The sequence below is a fragment of the Mercurialis annua genome, linkage group LG4 (genome assembly GCF_937616625.2).
Source record: "Mercurialis annua linkage group LG4, ddMerAnnu1.2, whole genome shotgun sequence".
Classification (NCBI taxonomy): Eukaryota; Viridiplantae; Streptophyta; class Magnoliopsida; order Malpighiales; family Euphorbiaceae; genus Mercurialis; species Mercurialis annua.
The window spans coordinates 2,733,443-2,746,377 of record NC_065573.1 but is presented as its reverse complement, the minus strand read 5'-3'; the positions used below and the strand labels follow the sequence as shown (position 1 = coordinate 2,746,377).

At 37.4% G+C, this 12,935-nt stretch overlaps 1 non-coding gene across 1 annotated transcript; it reads left to right on the top strand.

Moving 5' to 3' along the window:
• Positions 1 to 7,535: 7,535 nt before the first annotated feature.
• Positions 7,536 to 7,642, top strand: LOC126679673 (small nucleolar RNA R71). Its single transcript, XR_007640959.1, has one exon. It is a non-coding gene; the product is annotated as a small nucleolar RNA R71 (small nucleolar RNA).
• Positions 7,643 to 12,935: the final 5,293 nt, after the last annotated feature.

The following is a 12,935-nucleotide window of genomic DNA, read 5'->3' as shown; positions in this document are numbered from 1 at the left end:
TTATAAATTCATGAATGGCATGGTTCATGCCAATCCTGGATCATTTTGGCATACAGAAGGAATAAATGAATTTCAACTATTATGTGGTTTTGTTATAGAACTAGTAAACTACATACGAAATCTAATATTATTTAAGTTGTGATACGGAGGTGCTGAGGTGTACGTTGACGGGATGCTTCAGCCGAATGTCGTAACGTTCATTTGAATGTTCTAGACTTTCTGCCCAAAAATTGAAGGGTTTCCGTTCTACAAGCCTATTCTGCTCGTCGACGGTACTCATCTTTATGGCAACTCCAAAATGACCATGTTGATCGCGTCGGTAATAAATGGGAACAATCACAAAATTCCACTAGCATTTGTACTTGTTGAATTTGAAAGTGCTGACAGTTACAAGTACTTTTTTGAGCATTTGCGGGAGCAAGTGATTAACGATAGGAAGTTGGCCATTATATCTGATCAACACGCAGTAATATTGTCAGTTTTGAGACGTCCAGAATGGGTCGTTGTCGCTCACAGGTTCTGCATCAGATTTTTCTGTAGTAATTTTCAGACCAAGTCTAGGAATAAGAGTTTGAAAAAGCTGGCAAAATTGCAGGTAATGTTTTTACTAATTACATTGATGTTTAAAAAAATAGGTTATTATTGTGCGTTGACATTGTGGTTACACTTGTGGTTAGACCGAGCATATAAGAAGAAGAAGTACAATCGCTTCATGGACATTATCAATATTAAAAGCCAGAAGGGTATGCTTGGTTAACTAAGGCACAAAAGCGACTGAAAGAAAAGTGGACTAGGGTGTATGACAAAAAGGGACAACAACATAATGTGATGACAAATAACTATGCCGAGTCTGTTAATACGACCCTGACGAATATAGCACAACTTCCAATCACAGCATTGATTGAGGTAATGTTTAATATGTTGGTCGATATGTTCGACAAGCGTTGGAAGATGTATTGTCATTAATTGATACCGACGTTCACTATATTCCACTATGCATCCAACTATTGAAAAAAAGGGGGACAAGGCCTGTTTTCATATAAGCCAGACATGCAACCATACGACGCTGACTTGTAAAGTGGAAACTAGGAAGAACCACACGACTTGGAGAGGAGGAAATACCTATATGGTAACTCTTCAGCAAACGAAATGCACGTGTGGTAAATTCTAGCAATTGATGTTGCCATGCTCTCATACTATGGCCGTGTTTGAGAAGGAGAAGTTGAACCCTTGTAACTTTGTGCATTAACATTATCAGACAAAGAATGTTTTAAAATGCTGGAACATTCCATTTAAAGTATTACTGCCCATACATACTAGAGAGAGTCAGGCGAACCGCACTTCATTCCAAACACTGAATGGCTTAAAAAAAGGGGTCGGCCGGTCAATCAGCGCTTCAGGAACGAGATGGATCAACAATGCAGGGAAGATCAGAGTCCTAACTGGTGTAGTAGATGTTGTAGCAGGGGACATAATGCACAAGTTTGCACCAATTAGAAACCAAGATGATTAGAAAAAAAATGTATTTTGTAATAAATTGGAACTGTTTATGTATGTTATTGTAATTTTTTGATAATTGTAACGCTTGAATGAAATTGCATCTGGCGGATTTAGGTCATTTGCGCAAGATCAGCCGGAGATCGGCGGTTCTAGCCTACTTGTACCACTAGCTTTGCCACGCCACCATAATTTCACAGAACAGAAGCAACATTGGGGGCGCTATGTGGATTCTACAGCTCTGGCCGTTTGAGCGTCCGAGGCCATTGCGTCACCATTTAACTGACTTTAGTATCACGGGGGATTACTTTTGGGTTAAAGGTACATACTTAGTCTAAAGTTATCATTATTTGACAGTTTCCTTTTACTTGTAATATAGTTTCATAATGTTTGCAGATGGGTGAGTCCCAGACAGCGAGAGCGGGAGGGCCTGCGAGTCCCAAGACACTCCGTTCGTCGTGTTTATGAAGGGTCTTCTTCAGAGGGAGCACATGTTGGGGATTTGGACTCTCCTCCGAAGTTGGTCTAATGGGCTGAGAAGCATGAGCCTCCTAGTTTGCTGAATCCGCCTGTTGTGATTCCTGGAGATATATTTGGTGATTCCTGGAGACATAAATTGGTTTGATTCAGAACCTGGGTATGATCTAGCCGATATGGCTTGCTTTTATGGTTTCTCAGTGAGTTTTTTGACGTATTTTCCTGATTATTCTTTCTTCCTAGTGATTAATTACTTTTGATTTCTCCTTTATTGTAGGCTCTTTAGGCCATTTTAGGTCTGAATGATCGCCGTCAATGGGCTGAAGATGAAGCTGAGCGATTGGCCACTTTGTTAGCTGATTCTGAATTAGATAGGACAAAGCTGAAGGCTTATTTGGGGGAGCATGATTCACTTCTTCTGAAATTAAAGGCTCAGGATGCTATCAATGATCGCCAAGTAGGCATTCTTGAGAAAAAGTCTGCTGGCTTGATTCAAGAAATTGAAGATCTCATTGCCACTAACACTTATGTTGGCGATGAGCGAGACAAGTTAAGGACTGAGGTTGAAAAACTTCATATTCCCCTACTTGACATCAAAACCTTCTTCTCGGCTTTGATGATTGAGTACCGACTTGCTATAGGAAACCAAATTCGCAATCAGAACCCTAATATTGATCTTTCGGGGGTGAATGAGTTGGATCCTCGGGATTTCCCCAAGGCTCTGATATAGAAGATTGCGAGGGATAAAGCTACTGCCGAATTGTAGAATATTTTTGTATTATTTCACCTTTTGGCGTGTGCCCTTTGTAATTTATATCAATTTAAGGAAAAATCTTTTCTTCCGTTCATTGTTGGTTATTTCCTTTTCTTGGAAGAGTCAATCTAAGCTCTTTTGATGTCTTTCTATTTTATTTCTTTGCCGATTTGTTTTTAGGCGTTTTGCCTTAGAGAGTTAGTTTAAACTCTTTAAACTTATTTTATTTGCTTTTAAGCGTTTCTCCTTTGTTTTTAGGCGTTTCTCCCTTGAAAATTAGCTTAAACTCTTTTGTCATTTTTAGGTATTTCGCCTTTTTGAGAGTTAATCTAAACTCCTTTGATTTTGGCGTTTCGCATTTTTGAGAGTTAATCTAAACTATTTTGATTTTGGCGTTTTGCCTTTTTGAGAGTTAATCAAACCTCTCATTTATTTTTGGCGTTTCGCCTTTTTTAAGAGTTAATCTAAACTCTTGTTTGATTTTCGGCGTGTCACCTTTTTTTATTTCTGATTCCTTATTTGGTATTCATGTATTGCACGCTATTTGGGAAAACTGAAATTTTATTGATATAAATGAACTTGCTTACAAAAATAAAGATAGTTATAACTTCATCGGGTATGACACAAGGTCTCTACTGGCGATGGGTTATCTACTTCTCCTTTTTGCCTCCTTGGAGGTTGATGAATATATCATAGCATTTTTTTGCAATGTTCTGGTCTCCTCTCAGTGTTACTAGTCCCTTTTCACTTGGCACTTTCATAGCTAGCGCTCTTATGCTGGTGACTGCAGCCGAGTCATGGAGGAATGGTCTTCCAATTATACGTCAGTTCCATGTCTACTATGTCGAATATGGACATGATCTTCTTATTGATTCCCTTCTCTTGACCGATTACGACCTCCAAAGTTACAGCGCTGAGTGGGTTGATAGAAGCCCCCCCGAGACCTGACAATGGAATCGGGACTCGGCGTAATTTTGTCGCGGTTCCTCGCAAGCTTTTGTATGCGGCATTTGTCATGAGATTCATCGTGCTTCCTTCATCTATGAGGATTCCCTACATATTCCAGTTCTCAATGATGGTAGTTACCACCAATGCATCTTTGTGGTGGGCTTTTACATGCTTATAGTCTTCGACGTCGAAAATGACCGGTGACATATGTATGGGTTTCTCTGATGTTCATCACCTCTCTCCTTTGTTTTCATCAGATTGTTGAGCTACTGTGCCCTCCTCCGTTGATCATATGTATCATTCCTAGAATTTTGGATGGCCTTTCCTCTACTTTCTCTTTACCTTTGTCGTCTCCGCTCCGCTTTTCCCCTATATCGCTGCTCTTCGGTTTATGGGCGATAAACTTTCTCAGCTCGCCCGAGTCTATCACCCTTTCTATCACTACCTTTAGGTCCCTGCACTCGTCAGTTTCATGCACATGTTCATCGTGGAATTTGCAAAATATTCTGGTATCCCTGATCTCAGCTTTCATTTTTGGGGGTCATATAACATTTTTTATGTTCTCCTTTATCCACATGAGGAAATTTTTTCTAGTGGTGTTGAGTGGCGTGTAATTACGTTCGTCGTCACTAGGATCGATCCTAGGCTCGTATCTTCTTTGGGAGGGTGAAGCGTCTGCTCTCTTCCGGTCTCTGGCGTCTATCGTCTGATCTTGATTTCGGCCTGTCTCTCGATTTCTCTTTCGATTCCTTTCCCTTTCCTTCTTTCCCTCTGATAGCTCTTCGCCCCTTGTCCAACTCGAAATATTTTTGGGCGATCCCCATCAGATTTGTAAAGGTGGTTTGCTTTTTAACCAACAATTAGTCTACCTATTTCACGGATCGAGTTCCTTCCCTTAGCGCTTCGGTCTCCATGTTGACATTCAAGTTGTCTATTTTCATGGTTTGTTTGTTGAATCTCTCGATATAGCTTTTTAGCGTTTCGCCTTCTTCCCGGATGCAAAATCTCAGGATACTGGTTGTTGTTTTGGCTGGGATGTTAGTTAGGTACTATTAAGGAATTTAGTTGACAAGGCTGCAAAATTCCTTATTTATCTTGATTTGAGCTTGTTGTACCATTTACTGTTAGTGTGTCCGGGAAGACTCGACATAAAATTGCGTCGGGAGACGCTCAATAGACCCATTGTCGCTGTGAATCTGGACGTGTGGTCCCCAAGGTCTCCTTCTCCGTTGAACGTTGGCAAGATGGGCAGCTTCATGTTGTAGGGAATTGTTTCCTCTATGATTTCGGCTGATAGGGACGAGCCTTTAAGTCTCAGGTCATCTATGTCCAACTCTTCAACTTTGAGCTTCTTCAGGGCTTTAGCTATTTTTTCCTCTAAATCCTCTTCTACTACGTACGTGGTCTTGCTTTTTTGGGGCTATTCAGACGATTTGGCCTCATCTTCCTAGTTCTTTTAGGGTTGCGCCTTTCCGGTGTCTTTTTCTTGCCTTTTATTTTTTACGGAGCATCTTCCTTCTCTCTCTCTCTCTCTTTGCTTCTCCCTTTTGGAGTTGAGTCCGCTTCATGCTTCATGCTTCGTCTTTGTTTTCTCTGTTTTTAGCAGCATTCCCTTGATTTTTTTCCTTCCATTCTTCGTTCTTATGGTCTTGGTTTTCTGGAGTTTATTGTTCACTGTTGTTTCTTCCTTCATCTGCTCCTCTAGTTGGTCCTTGGTAGCTTGGGTTTCTTGTATTTTCTTCCCTTTGTCTCCGTCGAGTAGGGGTGGGCTGAAATTGACTCTCAGTATTTTCATGATTTCGTCATGGTTGTCGTTTGATCGCCTTGCTTCGTTGGCTATCTTTTCCAGATTTGCTTGGAAGGCTTCCAGCATCTTTCTCAGGATTTCATGGTATACTTTTGCAGTTACCATGTTGGGCGTTTGTTCGTTGTTTGTTCCAAGGTCAGGGAAAGCGATGAGATTGCTTTATCTAATAGGGTTGGATTGATACTGGGGAGTGTCGTGCTCGAGCTATGGTGTCCGATGACATCTATCACCTCAGATGTTTGTTGATGGTGCTTTGGGTCCATCAGTTGTTTGTTCTTGAGGTTTGAAATGAATGGAGTAGATTTAATAAACATGACCCCTCATGTTCATTCAAATTGAACATAAGGAAATCCTAATCTAGTTTTAATTTTATAATTTACATATTAAATTTTTATTATTATTTGTATGATTTATTTAAATATATTTATTATTTTAATTAAATATTAATTTGATTATGCGCAAATGGGCGGGTTTACGAGTAGTTGAGTTATAACCCGCCGGCACTCCTACAAATTAGGGTTTTAAGGCATCTCCAACTCAAAACTCATTTTTGAGTTCCACTTTACACACTTTTGGGTTTTCTACAGTGTTTTTACTCCAACCCATTACCCCATTTTTCACACCAAAAGCATATTCTCTTCTATATTCAATACTACATCAACAAAAAAAATATTAGCATCAAATCAAGAAATAAAAATGACTGACTCGATACATTCCTATTAGTGTAGGCAGAAAGTTTAAAATTAAAAGATGACGTTTTCAAAGACAAGACACGAATCCTAATTCTGCAGTAGTACGTATGACTCAATAACAACCCAACAGAGTAAACAGAAACACATAGCATGCAAATGACCTTGGTTTGAAACCAAAGCTCTGATACCAAGTTTGTCACGACCCAATTTCAAGATCGTGAACGGCGCTAGGGTATGGTCGTACCAGAACCCGTAGCAAGCCTCACGGATAACAATCAAACAATCAAAATAATATTACAACTTTATTAATTACTTACATTAAATAAAGAATAACCATAGTTAAACAATAAATATGCCCAAGCATAAAATAAAGCCAGTCGGATCAACCCGACAAACAAACCAGATTAAGATAGACTTCTAGTTTACTAATGCGGTATAAGAATAAATCAGTTTGAAATTTACAAAAATGAAATGAACCTCCGAGAAATAAAAAATTGGAGATCAGTGTTGAGAAAAATGCTGCAAGTGCACAGTGTCCACTCGTAATACAGACTGTGAAGTCCGAATATCGCACCCACAAGAAAGCAACTAAATACACCCAATTAAGATACTCAATTTGGATAGCCAAAAATATAATTTGGTTGAAGTGTATTTAGTTGCTTTTTGCTGAGTCTCTGCATCCTTCTTCAGCATCAACTCCATCATTTTGTCCATCTTACTGTGTAGAGATTCTCCCTGTTCTTTCTGCTGAAAACAAGGTGGATGCTGTGGCCTACTATTCTGATGGTGGAAGTTTCCTTGATTTTGGAAGTTTTCCTGATTCTGCTGTGATCTTTGTTCTCCTTGAAAACTAGGACCTGCATGATTGTGGGTCTGATTTCCATTATCCTTCCATGAGAAATTTGCGTGATTTTTCCACCCTGGATTGTAAGTGGCAGCATATGGATTATTTCCTGGTCTCTGTCCTCCCACATAGTTGATTTGCTCGTTGATCTGCTGCGACATCACATAGCACTCATTCGCCATATGGCTAGGATCTCCACAAACCTCACAGTTACTCTGAATTGCAGCAACATTATGAGTGTTGGGTGTTACAACTTGTTTTGTGAGAAAATCCTGTAATAGTGATTTGACCGTCTCCACTACTGGGTCAGTAGCAACTGCCATCACTCCTCTCTGAGCAGGCGCCTTCGCCCTCTCAGTTGGCCAAGAACAGCTGTTCACTGCCAACTCATCTAACAGCTCAAATGCTGCATCAGTGGTCTTCCTCATCAATGACCCTCCTGCGGCTGTATCAATGATACTCCTGGTTTGATCATTTGACCCATTATAGAAATTTTGGATCAAATTCTCTCTCGTAATATGATGATGAGGAACTTTTCTCTGCAATTCCTTGTACCGCTCCCATGCGTCACTCACTGATTCTCCATCCATTTGCTGATAAAGCATGATATCTCTAGTCAGCTTTGCGGTCTTCGCCATAGGAAAGTACTTGTTCAGGAATGCCTTGGCCAAATCTGACCATCTGTTAATGCCAACTCTAGGCAGAGCATGAATCCAGACCTTCGCTTTATCCCTTAGAGAAAATGGAAATAAGCGCAGCCAAACTTCATCTTCTGTCATGTTACTGAGCTTGAATGTACTGCACACCTCCAGGAAATTCGAGATGTGCGCATTTGGATCTTCATTTGGTAGCCCATAGAACTGACAGCGGGCTTCTAACAACTGAATGATACTGGTTTTAATCTCGTAATGGTTTGCCCGCACAGGATGTGCAAAGTAACCATGCGTAGTATTTCCTACATTCGGCTGGAAGAATTCCATCAATGTTGGTTGTCTCTGCCTGTTATTATTCTGTCCTTGCAGATCCTGCTGATACTGCTGATTCTGCTGATTCTGTGGGATTACTCTGTTATCCCCCTCATTATTTAATCCGGATTACCTTCTTCGTCTGCCATATTTAGATTCTTTTGAGCTGATTTTCTGATGCTTCGCTCAAAAGATGTGAGATCTGGTTGAAATGTTTCTGCATACACTACAAGACCTTTGCGACGTGTATTATGCATACACTACAAGAAGAGTACCTGTATCAACAAAAACAACAAAACCCACGCGTAAAACAAGAAAATAAAAGACTAAAACAAGCCGAGCTATCCTAACTTAGATGTTAAAGATATGCTTTCCCCGGCAACGGCGCTAAAAACTTGTTGAGAAAATTTTGCTGCAAGTGCACAGTGTCAACTCGTAATATAGACTGTGAAGTCCAGATATCGTACCCACAAGGAAAGCAACTAAATACACCCAATTACGATACTCAATTTGGATAGCCAAAAGGATAATTTGGTTGAAGTGATTTAAATTAATAAAATAGAATTAAACAGTTTTAATTTAGAATAAAATTAAGCTTTGAATAAAAATAGGTTTAAACAATAATAAGGAAGATCAGGGATTATTAATTTTCTTTATGTCATTAATCTCATGGGATATTTGGATTATGTTATCAATTTATGGTTTAGGCTAGTCTAATGCATCTATAACTCTCTCTCAAGCCGCTATAGATAAAAATATACAAATAACCAATTAATAGGCAGATTACTCACTCTCGTGTTATAAAATACCAAATCAAGTGATTAAATGATATTTATTAAGCAAACCTCAAGAACACGTATTCATTAACTCACTCTCGTGTTATTAATTCATACGTTGTTAATTAACTGATCTATTTCAATTAAGCTCTCTCAAGTCATAATTAAAACATAGGACAATGAATGAATTGGCCAAAGACATTCAAGCATTATGAGCATTAATTAACACATCATTTTTATAACAATCCAATATCCCAATATGATTAAGTATACATAAGTCCAATTAATAATCTCCGAAAATGGGTTTAGCTACTCATATTTAAAGGAAATTCAACAATAACATATATGGAATTCATGATTAACAAGAACACAATGGTAATTGATCTCTCAATAATGTTGTACCTTAACTCCGGAATTCCAATATGTTTTGCGTAATAATCCCAAACTATAGAGTAGAAATGATACTAAAATAGACTACCTCTAATGGCTTGTCTATGATCTAAGATGAAAACTACAAAGGTGATCTCAAAGATGTTTAAGATCCCGAAAGATTTATTGATCTCTAAAAGAAGATTTTTCTCTACACAAATGCAAGCTATTTATAGAGTTGCTAGGAGTGGAGTTTAAGCCAAGAATCTCTATTCTCTTCATGGAATTTGAGTGATGATCAAGCTTTGGATCTCTTCTTTCCATGTAGAGCGGAGTAGGGAGCAAGTTCTTCCATAACCGTCTTGAGTGAATCATGGTTCACTTATCTCGTTTCCAAAGATAGCTTGATTAAATCTCATTTTGATTCATACTTTGAGTGCAAGCCAAGGAAGATCTCTTTGAGTGTGAACCCAATATATGTTGCTTATGGAAGGTGTGTGAGTGTATCGTCCAAGAATCCCCATGCGATTCCTAAGAATCGGAGTTGAACTCCGAGATCAGAAGTCAGCCGGCCCTTGGCCGGCTCATAGTCGTGGGCCGCCTGAAGGCCAGCTGAGCTGCTTCTTCTAACTCATTTCTGGTTCGGTTCGGTTTTGACTCGGTTCGACCCGAAATTTGGTTGGCTTTCTTGAACTTGACTCGAATTCTTCTGGCTCTGATTATTTTTGCATTTTAACTCTGTTTTATTCCTAAAACTCAAGAAACATTAAATATTTACATTCTATAAATAATTTAACAAATAAGTGAAATTAACTAAATAAGCATATATTTTACATCATAAAATACTAAAAACTAGTAAATAGATGACCTCTAAATGACGTAAAATATACACTTACCACAAGCCTTAATTTTACCAGAAAACTTTTCGCGTTTAAAAAATCATTATAAAACTTAAGTATTTTATTTTTCAAAAATCTGGCAATATAACGACTGTAACTTTACTAAACTTCACCTGTTAAAAACACACAAACCACACTGTATAACATACCAAATAACCATATATTAAATTTCTGGATAATTCACTTTTCGAAAATACATTGATAATACAAAGCGTAAAACAACATAAATCATTTGCTATCGGAGGTCTATTATCATGACTACTGCAGCTCTAAGAAGGATAGAACTTTCCATAACTGAGACTTCCGGAATAATGAATGGAAGCTCAACCACCTCATCATATGTTAACCCTGAAAGAAAACACTGTTGGGGGGTCAGACAACGCAGAGTGAGTTCACAATTTACTAACGATATTATAATTAAAATAAGATCGCATTCACGATAAAACATACTTTATTATATATTCAAATATAATAAATTTATTATTCAAACATATTTCGATAATAAACGATTAAATAAATATAAACAATTGTAATGTAAATTAATAGTTTTCAATATCGGATCCGTTCGAAACCCTAAACCCAAGTACTATGGACATATTGGACATAATCGATAATAACTGTTTTTCGATCATATCGTCCAAGTGGCCGGGTCCCGAGATAGTTCGACCGAGTTACCCACTACCACGTGGCATAGTCCCGAGATAGTTCAACCGAGTTACTCATGCCACTGCTTAATCCCAAGTTGTGAGTCACGAGATAGTTCGACCGAGTTTCCCACTAGACACAGGTCCCGAGATAGTTCAACCGAGTTACCTCGTGTCTATCACATTTCTTTTATCCGCCTTTTCCCATTAATCAATCGATATTCATAATTTATCATCATCATATTCGTAATCACGCGACACAGACGCCTAAACTCGAGTTGACACTAGTGATCACACGGCCTATTGACGCCCAATAGGTAGCTCGTTTCCCCGGGATCACTTATTGAGTTTATATAATAATTCCGCAAAACAAAAGATTTATAAATTTGCATAATAAACGTATGCATAGCGAAGCTAGAAAATAATAATTACTTTAAGGCATAAAAATAAAGAGCATTAATTGAATAATAACACATGCTCCTTTAATTAACCGATACTATTTTAAGGGCGATTTCACAATCCAATCATCGCCAATTATAAATCACATTAACACCAAAATATAATATTAACCATTTTTAAAATGTATCAAATTCACCTTATGCGACCTTTTATCAAACATATCAAATTTTAGTCATTTATAACAAAAAATGACTTCTTAATAAAAACATAAGTTTGTTATTTGAAATATTTTTAATGAAGTTCTAACAATATTAATAATAGTTCTATAAATGAACATATTAGTTTAAACTAAAATATTTAATCAAGCACATGTATCTATTTTTATATATAAAAAATAATAATACACGAAAGTAAACCGCAAACTCACCTCGATCGCTTAATCCAAATATAATAACAAGCAAATAAAATAGCCCGTTGCTTAACCCTCCAAATTCTCTACTTCTCCAATCCAAGTACGCGTACGATCTATAATACAAATAAATACTAAATTAACATCTTAATTCGTAAACTATTTTACTTTCAAAGCTTCGCGTTTATATTCAAGCGTTCAAGCGTGAATTGGTTCTAAGTCCATTTCTTTTACTCTTGTCTTCTTAACAACTTATTTAACCAATTCGACTTTCCATTTAACAAATTCCTTAAACCAACTATTTTAACTCCAATATTTCAACACTTAAACTAAATTTCAAACTTAACTTTAAATTATACTTCAAATAATCTATATCATTTTCAAATCATTCGTTCAACCCATAAACAATTTTAATCCAATTCAAACACACTTTAAAGTTTATTTTCAAGCAACTTAAGCTTGAATTCAATCATGCATTAATCCATTTTAACTTCAATCTCAAAAATCCATTTGTTAAAATTTCTAAATCCATTTTTAGCTTTAATTTTGCATTTTATTTAATTTATTAAAACTTCCAAAAATATTTCCAACATCACAACGTATCGGCCATGGGGGCTCGGGGTGACTGGCTGGTCTGCCCGTCAAAGAAGACCAGCAGGTCTGCTCTGTTTGAGCAGACCGTCTGCTTAGCTGAGCAGACTGGTCAGGCCTTCGGGCCTGATCGGTCCCTTCCCGGCCGCCGTGCTCCGTTAACTCCCAAGCTTCATCCTCTCTCAACTCAAAACACTTCAACAAATCTAAAATTTCCAGCTGTAATATATGAAATTTCTTAAGGGAAAGTTGCTTCATTAAACATCTAACCACACTAATCAACCAATAATTCAAGCCCTAATTCATACAACCTTTAATCCATGTAAAAATCCTCTTATAAATTCATACAAAACACTTAGGCCATGTTTGGTTCATGGAATAGGTGCGGAATTGAATAGCTATTCCGTATAGAATGACAATTCTTTACACTGGTTCATGTAATAGGCATTCCAAAGAATTGCTATTCCATGATTTTGTGGAATAAACACTCCTCTCAAAAACTAAGGAATGACTATTCCATTCTTGATGGAATAATTATTCTATGCCATACTATTCTATTCCATGAACAAAACATGATCTTAGAGATTGATGATTGACCTTTAACTGAATTTGTTTTCAAAATCCAAAAACCCTATCCATTAAATTATGAATTTCAGCAATCAAAACAGCCCTAGAGTCTTATAATTTAGAAATATTACCTTGAATTGAAGTCTTAGGATGATAGAGAATCAGATTCTTGGAAAATCTGTGAAAAAGAATCATAAAAAACGATCAAAAGATGAAGAAACCCCAATTGCCGAATGATTCATCAAATTTTGAGATGAAAATTTTCTTTTGCTTCTGATAAAATACTTTCTTGGTCCT